General features: G+C 41.3%; 1 long non-coding RNA gene across 1 annotated transcript; it reads right to left on the minus strand.

The window, feature by feature from the left end:
- Positions 1–6,144: 6,144 nt before the first annotated feature.
- On the minus strand, positions 6,145–9,581 carry LOC120438588. Its single transcript, XR_005612009.1, has 3 exons — positions 9,525–9,581; positions 8,671–8,847; positions 6,145–7,529 (listed from the first exon to the last, which is right to left on the minus strand). It is a non-coding gene; the product is annotated as an uncharacterized LOC120438588 (long non-coding RNA).
- Between the last annotated feature and the right edge of the window lie 663 nt (positions 9,582–10,244).

Raw genomic sequence — 10,244 nt, forward strand, 5'->3', positions numbered from 1 at the left:
GATGACACGCAGCTCTATCTATCCATGAAGCCAGGTAACACACACCAATTAGTTAAACTGCAGGAATGTCTTAAAGACATAAAGACCTGGATGGCCGCTAACTTTCTGCTTCTTAATTCAGATAAAACTGAGGTTATTGTACTCGGCCCTGAAAATCTTAGAAATAAGCAGATTCTTACTCTGGATGGCATTACCTTGGCCTCCAGTAGCACTGTAAGGAACCTTGGAGTCATTTTTGACCAAGACATGTCTTTCAATGCATATATTAAACAAATATGTAAGACTGCTTTCTTCCATTTGCGCAACATCTCTAAAATTAGAAATATCCTGTCTCAGAGTGACGCTGAAAAACTGGTTCATGCATTTGTTACTTCCAGGCTGGACTGCTGTAATTCATTATTATCAGGATGTCCTAAAAACTCGCTGAAAAGTCTTCAGCTAATCCAAAATGCTGCAGCGAGAGTCATGACAGGGACTAGAAAGAGAAACCAGATTTCTCCTGTTTTGGCTTCCCTTCATTGGCTTCCTGTTAAATCCAGAATTGAATTCAAAATCCTGCTCCTCACATACAAGGTCTTAAATAATCAGGCACCATCTTATCTTAATGACCTTGTAGTACCATATCACCCCATTAGAGCACTTCGCTCTCGCTCTGCAGGCCTACTTGTTGTTCCTAGAGTATTTAAAAGTAGAATGGGAGGGAGAGCCTTCAGTTTTCAGGCCCCTCTTCTGTGGAACCAGCTTCCAGTTTGGATTCGGGAGACAGACACTATCTCTACTTTCAAGATTAGGCTTAAAACTTTCCTTTTTGCTAAAGCATATAGTTAGGGCTGGACCAGGTGACCCTGAATCCTCCCTTAGTTATGCCGCAATAGACGTAGGCTGCCGGGGATTCCCATGATGCAATGAGTTTTTCCTTTCCAGTCACCTTTCTTACTCACTATGTGTTAATAGACCTCTCTGCATCGAATCATATCTGTTATTAATCTCTGTCTCTCTTCCACAGCATGTCTTTATCCTGTTTTCCTTTTCTCACCCCAACCAATCACAGCAGATGGCCCCGCCCCTCCCTGAGCCTGGTTCTGCCGGAGGTTTCTTCCTGTTAAAAGGAAGTTTTTCCTTCCCACTGTCGCCAAAGTGCTTGCTTAAAGGGGATCATATGATTGTTGGGTTTTTCTCTGTATCTAATGTACAATATAAAGCGCCTTGAGGCGACTTTTGTTGTGATTTGGCGCTATATAAATAAAATTGAATTGAAATACTCACAAACACAACACTAACACAACCAGCTCATATATTTTACATATTAGTGAACAAACCCAAAAACAGCGAACATCCTTTTCATCAACTGGATAAAATTTTGCAGCAGAAGTCAAATCCAAGTTACTTCTACCTGATACAGCACTCCAGATTCTTCTTCTCCTGTCTCCTTGTCCATCTCTGGACTCCTCTCCTCTCTATCACATTCTCTCTTTAAATCTTTAAATCTCATCGCCTACAAAATGAATCCCATGTGCTGATTTATATTTCAGCACAATAAACATATGTAATGAGCAGCTGTATTTGTACTGACATTAGATTACACACAGGTGCACTCTATTTAGTCATTAGCACTAATCAGGCAATGTCTCTGGGCAACTGACTGCACTCAGACCAAAGGGGGCTGAATAATTATGCACACCCCACTTTTCAGTTATTTATTTGTAAAAAATGTTTGGAGTCATGTATGATTTTCGTTCCACTTCTCACGTGTACACCACTTTGTGTTGGTCTTTCACGTGGAATTCCAATAAAATTGATTCATGTTTGTGGCTGTAATGTGACAAAATGTGGGAAAGTTCAAGGGGGCCGAATACTTTTCCAAGCCACTGTAGGTCCAGAACAAAAGGAGTCTCTCAGGCTGTCAGTGGGTGTGCGATGAAGACACACGAATAAAAAGTCAGCCATATGTGGCACTAAGATACCAATGAATGCATGGAAATAGTAGCCCCCCATTCTATTTTCATGCTTAAAGTGACTTTTTTTTTGAAAACCTACTGTTAATGTCTATTTTGCTGTAATATAAGTCTATCCATTTCAGGGTGCTCGGTGTCTTACACATCAGTAGCTGACACCTCGCTAGAAGAAGTGTAGTCAGCACAGCCCACGCACCGAGTAGCTCCTGTTAATCTGCTGTTTCTCTGTTTTTGCAGAAAGAAATCTGTTGCACGGGAGATGGGTTGGCCCATCATTTTCTACAGGCACGATGCAGGCTGATGGACTAACAGCGTGCTAACTTCCATCCAAACACAGAGCCAGCGAGTCACGTATTAACCACAATAATCAGAGTAAGAGCAGCTCTGACTGTGCTTCTCTGTGAAATCAGCAACAGTTTACATCAATGAGAGGAGGCTGAAGGAGAATCAATGTGTTCCTGCTGATAGAAACTGCTGTTACTGTGTGAGGTCCTGAGGACTGAGACTGAGACAGTTGGAGCTCAGGATTTATCAGAGCAGAGCTGCATGATTACAGCTTTGTTCTTTGTTTTCAGCACATTGAAGCATCCAGGCATGAATCTAAGTAAGTAAGTAAAGTTTATTTATTACGCGCTTTTCACAGACAGGCAGTCACAAAGCGCTGTGCAAAGATTAAAATAAACAGTAAAATCAATAGACATTATACACAATCTAAAAGGGTAAATGTAAGCTAAATAATGTGAAGAATATAAAATTTGTAGATCAACAAAAGGCCTGTTTGAACAGAAAAGTTTTCACTGCTTTTTAAAATAATCCACAGAGTCAACCAAACGTAGTTGTGGTGGTAAACTGTTCCACAGCCTTGGTGCAACAGACTGAAAGGCTCTGTCCCCTTTTGTCTTCAGTCGTGTACGGGGAACAACCAACAGACTCTGAGTCTGTGACCGGAGACGACAAGCAGCAGTGTTTTTTTTTTTTTTTTTTTTTTTTATTTAAGGAGTTTGGATAAATAGTCTGGGGCCTGGCTGTTTAATACTCTGTATAAGACAAGAATTTTAAAATGAATTCTAAACTCTATTGGGAGCCAATGTAAAGAATATAAGATGAGAGTAATGTGAGCATGCTTGCTAAAACGAGTTAGTAGTCTGGCTGCTACGTTCTGTATTGTCTGGAGGCGAGAGAGAGATGATTTATCCAAGCTTGTAAACAGGGAATTAAAGTAATCGAAAGGTGATGACACAAATGCATGAATGAGTTTTTCCAGTTAGGCTGAAGAGACCATATGTCGCAGTTTAGAGAAGTTTCTTAAGTGAAAGAAACAGGAAAGTGACAAAGATTTTACATGAGAGTCAAGGCCCAGAGAAGAGTCAAATATTACTCCAAAATTTTGAATATTTGACTTGATAAAAGGACATAAAGAGGCAAGAACCTGACTAATCTTTGAATGTAGCTCAGGAGGAGCTATGATCATGGTCTCGGTCTTGTTCGTGTTTAGAACGACATAGTTGCTCGAAAGCCAATCAGAAACCTGGGTTAAGCACTGGACTAGGGTGGACAGCCCATCCAGCTGATGAGGCTTAAAGGACATATGGAGCTGAATGTCATCAGCTGGGGCCTACTCAGTACAGAGAAGGCCCTGCTACATGCTGTTAGTGTGTTAGGGTGTTAGATTGGGGAGGTCTAACAGATTCATGAGCTGTCATTGTTCACAGATTCAGGAGAAAGAAGTGGCTCTATGTGTGTGCACTGCTGAGAGAAACCTGCTGATTTCTGCTGTGTTTCAGTCCAATCCACTCAGCGTGAGGACTGATGCAGAGTTTGAGGACAGAGAGTTTGGGCTCATCACTCGTTCTGATAACATCTCCCCCTCTCATTCAATAAAGAAACAGCTAGAAGCTGCTATCACAGCCACATCATGCCAAAGACAGGCTTTTCTTTACTCTTAGATTTAGTGCACTTTACAGCACATTTCATGCTGCAAACATGAGGAATTCACATTTTGAAATGTTCACCCCCTGGAAGAGAAACTGTTACAAATACACGCCCCACAAGGCTGGCCTCCAAAATCTACACCTTTCAGTCCCAAAGCTGACCATGCTCCTCTTTAGGATATCCTGACAGCAGCACATACACACACTGTGTGTGTGGTGATGTCACAAACACACACCTGGAGAGTCCAGTGTGCTGTAAGAAGGAAACAACATTGAGGTCATGTGACTTTGACCTCCTCGTCAATACAAAAACACATGAAGAGGGAAATTATCTCTAGAGACCGAAGCAGTTTGTGTATCAGGCTGGAAACATGGGAGTCTATGGGGACTGACTCACTGCTGCCTCTGCTGGATGTCAGAGGAACTGCAGGGATCTGCTTCATTGTTGTTGTTTTTGTCTTCACCTGGGGCCCGTTCTTCGTACCTTGCTTACTACATCCAAGATCAAATGACACATCCAAGATCAAATCATCGCGCTAACCTTGAGCTCGCTAATCCGGTTCTCCGAACACACCTGTTGTTGACGATTAGTATAGCTGGATGAAGTAATGCGAGATCACTGGGTGGCTTAAAAGGAGCTACGCATCGATAGTAGAAACATTGATCGGCAACCCTGTGATTGGTCGGCGAAGATGTCGAAGGCGCACGCTCAGTATTTTACGGCAGCAGAGCAAGAACTCTTGATTGAGGGATATCAGGAGTTTCAGAGTTTAATTAAAACGCAAGGGAACACTGCAAAGGCTGCAAAAGCAAGGAGAGAGGGCTGGCAGAAAGTTGCTGACAAATTAAACTCGTAAGTAATTTATTATATTATATTACATTATATCCTCTTTCACATTAGAGCCACAACAGGACCCACTAGAACATGGGAACAAGTAAAAGTGAAATATAAGAATATTCTACAGAATGGTAATATTTATCACTTGTATTGCTTTTAGTCTCTTGAAAAGAGACCCTGAAATAATCTGTTTGTTTGTTTATAGCAGCAACCAAGAAAAGGGCAGAGCAAATAAAGACAGGTGGTGGTCCTGCACCCCCTCGTGTGTGTGTGTGTGTGTGTGTATGTATATATATATATATATATATATAAGGAGGAGGAAGGACAGGAAGGATCCTGTCTATCCCGCAATATACGCTGAATTCTGGAAACTCTCCTTATCAATCTTGCACCTTCCGCAATGGGTTGCTCGCGTACAAACGGACAGGACATGGCTGCGACAGACTTCCCAAATCCACCTTCGCTTTTATAGCCGTGGTCTCTCATCTTGATTACACGAAATGTTTTACTATTACTGCTCTAAAATATGAATTACATCTGAAATAATCAAATACATGAAATAGAATGATTAATAGTACATTTCCCTTTTTTTCAGGAAATGACCTGTATGTATCTGTATGAAATCAATAAAAGAATCAAATACAGCATTATCTTTAGTTACATTGATAATATTTATTTATGGAGAAACAGTGGAGAAATATCGCTGTTGCTTTCGTGTAACTGCAGCGGACATACCTGAGTGGCCGCGATCTAATCCTGTTTACATAAAGTAAGCCTGCTCCCAAGCAGGTTTACGCTTACGGATCTGTTGCTATGACAGCAAGTCCCGGATGAGCTTCGGAGAACCGAACGATCCAAGATCACGCGAAATCGTCAACAATCAAATCCGGCTAACTTACTTAGCGAGGTACGAAGAACGGACCCCTGTTCACTGAGCTCATTTTTATTTCACTGTTCAGGACATTCCTGATGAGTCTTACCCTTTTAAGACCTACCATAGAACCAAGTCCGCCAGAGCTTATCTTTATTTTTTTACATGCTGCAGTGCCATTTTTGGGAGTATTTCAAGTTGCTATACATGAATACAACCATGATAGCACAAATTTTATAATATGTATGCATTAAGTGCCTAGTAACTACATAAATTGCAAAAAATGCAATAAACTACAAAAAAATTGAAAGTCATTTTTATTTGTTTTTTTGTTTTTTACATATATTTCTAGTTAGAGAAATTTAAGAGGTTTATCCCTCAAAACTGTAAATACAAAAAAGTAGCAAAAAATACTTTACAACAACAGGAAAGTCATTTTGAGTGTCTTCATAGTTTTATTTTTGAGATACACCTCAATTTTTATATACTGCAGGAAAAACGAAAATAAATATTACAATGCAAATTTGCAAAAAAACAGCATGTGCATCAAAATAAACTATTTTCAGCAGTGCAATTTGAGTTCTAAGCATCCCTGAAACTATACAGAAAAGCATACAGTCAAACATGACTTTTAAAAAAACCAGTATAGGCTTATAAGGCCCTGAAGGTAAAAATCACGTCACTTCCAGTTTCAGGCAAGTAATGGCGGACATGCGATAGTTCGCGCTGACGTCTATTCCAACGTATTAAGTGTTACGAACAGCTGATCAGATCGGCAAAGCGTGTTTCTGGAATATTATGGGTTTTTTTGCTGCAAGTGCTTTTTATGCAATTTTTGCAAAGCTATATGTGGAAGGAAACCGTGACCTAGGACAAGCTGATGGCATAACATATAAGTACATATGCAAAAAAAATTATTGCGCTAGCTTAAGTGGTTGCAATTCTACAAGGATTTAAAAATTAGCAAAACGGAGCGTGCCCACTCTGACTGGTCTTAAAGGGTTAATGTCACACTAGCAGTGACAGGAAGACACATATACCCTCCTCGTAAAAATAAAAGCTCTTTTTAATCAGAGTGCAGCATTGAGTCTGTGAAACTTCTGGACTATTGATCAGTTCAGTTAATCAATCACACGCTGTTTGTGGACTGAGGGTGGCGCTGGAGGAAAGGCCACAGGGTCATTTAAAGGTCAAAGGTGAGTCTCCTGTGTTCAAAGCTGCATCACTGCCCAGTTTAAGAGCAAAGATTAAAAATGAGTCTGATTCAAAGGTTTCAGTCACAGACGAGAAGCTCGTGTTGTGCCTTTTCTCCCAGCTGTTCTTCGTGTCGTCTCACTTCTCGGATCCATGTTTCCAGGTGTGTCTGAGGCTCCTTTAAAGGTGGGAAAAGTGAGCTTCAATGGGAATACTGCTGTGCTGGGTGACTAATCTGAGGCGGAGGGCAGAAGCTGGAAATCTGGATCGGATCCACATGAGAGAAAAGCAGGAACAGATTCTGTCCGAATCATTCCTTTGATTCCAACTGGCACATTTATTGATCATTAGTATCTACATTAAACATTAAGCACTGATTCATCTACTGTGCAGAGACTGTAGAAGGACAAAACAGCACTAGAGCAGTCAAGATACACTGATGATCTTCTGTCAGATCTAGAGGGACACACAGGGATGATGCTGGACTCTACATTGTATCTGACAGTGGAGCTGTTCTCAGAGCAGTTCATACTGCAGGACTGACAGTGATCTGCACTTCTTCTCATTCCTCTGTCATTCACTGCTGGATGAAGCTCTCTTCTCCACTCCATCTCCCAGTAACATGGCCCAGTCAGAGAGTTTCTACACACAAGCAGCTGCTGCTTCAATGGCTCTGGATCATCAGGACACAGCTCATCCTCTCTCAGCACACACACCGTCCTGTTTACCAGCGCCCCCACCTGCAGAGAGAAGAAGGAAGAGCAGAGGCGATAAACAAGTGTTTCCAGAAACTCTTCATCAGCTGTCAGTCAGTGATGCAGCGCATCCAGTATGAAGAGCAGCAGGGACTTGAGTGCTGGGACTGTACTAGTACTCATTGCTGTTGGGTCTAAACTCAGACCCCGCTGTATCCAGGACTTATTCCCGTGAAAGAAAAACAAGGCAACAGCGATCGATCGTTTACATGTAAGGAAGGCCTCGTCGGTATCTCAGCTCATTACGAATGACCCCAACGATGGCCTCCTCTCGCTGGCTTTTATTGACAAACTTCAAACAATAGTTTACATAATACCTCCCTCGCAACCCCCTTTGGTTACAAAGACAAGGCACTGTATGTATGTGTATGCAAGAATGTGTGTGTGTGTGTGTGTGTGTGTGTGTGTCCTCCTGCTGATCAAAAGGTCATAAAACATAAAAGCAGGAGGAACATCCTTGGTCATAAAGAGGGTAGTCTCCCCCACACCCAATGTATGGTTTGCCATAGATAACACAGTGAAACCATACAAAGGGCAGGAAGTTCTACCAAACATCAAAAAGACCTTCACAAGGATGTTGCCTGTGATAAAAACACTTCAGCCCCCCACCCAGAACCTCGAGAATCTGGGGGAGGGGAGGAAAGAAAGAATTCCTTTCACAGAGTTAAAACAATGTACAAATGGTAAACATAAAAATGACAAATATTTAACAATTCACTCTAACAATTGCTGTTTCACTTTTTCTAACCTTTGGATTTTTTATTGAAGTTGATGAAAATGTTTTTGACTCCTACTTTAGTTTGGACTTTCATTCATTAGAATAACCTTGGTCTGTGAACTCTGAGCAGTCTGATTGCAGTCATTGGTCTGCGTGCTGTTTTGTTCAGAGAGCTGATTGGCTGTTGACAGTGATTGATCAGAGCATGTGACCCGTTACTATGGTGACCATGAAGGTCAGAAACAGGAAGTGTTTGTGTCCAATCCTGAAGCCTGTCACCATTCTCCTTTCACAGCTTAAATGAGAAGCTGCAGCTTTACAGGAAACACTGCATCTTTGTTTCATACTAACTGTGTTTAGTACAATACTACTGACAGCACCATCCACTCATTCCAACACTCTACTGACCCCAGAGTCTCCAGTCTGCAGTCTGGACTCTCCTCAAGATCAGACAGCTGCTTCACATCTGGATACTTCAGACTGTAGTTTCCCCTCAGGTCCAGCACTCTAAGATGGGAGGGGTTGGACTTTAGTGCTGCTGCCAGGTAATCACAGCTGATCTCTGACAAATCACAGAACCTCAATCTGTATAAAGAATGAAAGAAGTAAGTTTATTAGACAAAGTGTGTGCCGGAAATCATTCAGTGTTTCGTAATCTGTGGAGGTGTGGAACACCTGTACAGGTGTACCACACATCTTATTAGCCTGCTTAGCATCATTACACAGAAAACTGATAGAAACAAACACAGTTCATAAAGAATAAGAAGAAATGTGCTGATTTAAAGCCTTTGAAGTGCTTCAGATGAGCTCTGTCCACTTATGTCCACTGACTCATTCATGTAAGCTATCTAGTGCAACTTTGATCTTCACAGTCTGCTTTATGAATCTCATTCTAACCCTGAATGTCAGAGTGTTCCTCATTCTCTTTTCCTATCATTCATGCTGGCAGTGTAGAAGATTTTGATGTTGGACTATGTTTTGTATGATGTGTGTATGTTTTGTGTTGGACTGCTATCTGTAAAGCAAACTGCCATTTTGGTTCGGATTTCAGTGTCAAACAGACTTTAAGGTGGAATGAAGAGTTTTAGAGTTTCACAGTGAATTATCCAATGGAGGATTCTTCTTCTTCTTCTTCTTCTTCTTCTTCTTCATGAAGATCCTCCGCGTGGATCAGTATAATATCAGCCTTATGTCTGCAGTTTAGTGTCACCACAACGTTCACATCATATTCATCTCAACACAACTAAAACATGGTGACTGACCCCAGAGTTTCAAGTCTACATCCTGGACTCTCCAGAAAACTACATAGCTGCTTTACTCCTGAATCCTGCAGGTTGTTGTTTCCACTAAGGTCCAGCTCTCTCAGATGGGAGGGGTTGGACTTCAGTGCTGCTGCCAGATAATCACAGCTGATCTCTGACAAACCACAGCTCACCAATCTGTATAAAAAATGAAAGGTGTAAGTTTATTAGACAAAGTGTGTGTTTGAAAACATTTAGTTTTTCATAATCTGTTCAGAGCTGAAGAAGGTTCAGAGTGTAGAAGTTTAGAAAATGGAAACTCCAAACAGCTGAAGCCAACAGGAAGCAGCTTCAAACAAACACAACAAGAGAAAAAACTATGAATGTTTCACATCAAAGTCGTACATTTCTCATAAAAACATGAAAATTGCCCAGTTTTACTGTGTGAAATCAAATAAACTCAATAAGAAACATCAAAGTCCAAAACAAAGAAAAACTACCAGCTCAGGAGGCCGACATCAGGCCTGTGGTGAGCCACAGCTAAACCAGCATCCCTGTACAGCAGACACTTAGAGCGCTTGGCTGCTTCCATTGAACCCTTTGCACAGAGTTTCTGTTTCCTCCTCTGGTCCCAAAATGCAGAACAAAAAGGTTTCAAACAGCTTTGTTCCAGCAGCATCAGCCACAGAAATGATTGTTAAAAGAAGACCATCAGTTGTGACTAAGTGTAGCTCCTACAGC

The sequence above is a fragment of the Oreochromis aureus genome, linkage group 3 (genome assembly GCF_013358895.1).
Source record: "Oreochromis aureus strain Israel breed Guangdong linkage group 3, ZZ_aureus, whole genome shotgun sequence".
NCBI classification, from domain to species: Eukaryota; Metazoa; Chordata; class Actinopteri; order Cichliformes; family Cichlidae; genus Oreochromis; species Oreochromis aureus.